Below are 603 nucleotides of genomic sequence, written 5' to 3' on the forward strand. Positions count from 1 at the left end.
AAATAGACAATAACAAACTTATTCATGTTCGGGGCTAATGTTAATTTGATCTGGATTTATAGGCAAAAAGCCTGTGTCCAGTATTATCATATCATTAAATACATTTTTGAAACACAAGCCCAAAAATGAAGATTCACCAAAAAAAGTGTTTTCCAGAGCCAGCATCCCAGGAAACATTATAATTTACTGTCTAGCTTTGTTAATCCAGTGACCACTAATATATATTCTGATTGTTCTATTTATGTCACATTTGGTGGGGACATTTTGCACCTTAAATTGACCATGATTCCAGCCTCTTTAGCTTGGAAAAAAAATGAAGGCAACCATATGACTCTGCTGTAGTGATTAGTATTAACATATAAGATTTTGACAATGGGACTCTGCTGTAGTGATTAGTATTATAAGATTTTGACATTGGGACTCTGCTGTAGTGATTAGTATTATAAGATTTTGACAGTGGAAACCTGTTTCTATAAACATATTATTTATAATTTTACAACATTATTTTATCAATTTTTGATAAAAATGGCAAATGTTGTTGGTTTTTTATCCTGAAAAATTGTTAAGATTTTTCTTCTATGTATTTTTTTGTTAAGTTTATAT

The sequence above is a fragment of the Mizuhopecten yessoensis genome, unplaced genomic scaffold (assembly GCF_002113885.1).
Source record: "Mizuhopecten yessoensis strain PY_sf001 unplaced genomic scaffold, ASM211388v2 scaffold11179, whole genome shotgun sequence".
Classification (NCBI taxonomy): Eukaryota; Metazoa; Mollusca; class Bivalvia; order Pectinida; family Pectinidae; genus Mizuhopecten; species Mizuhopecten yessoensis.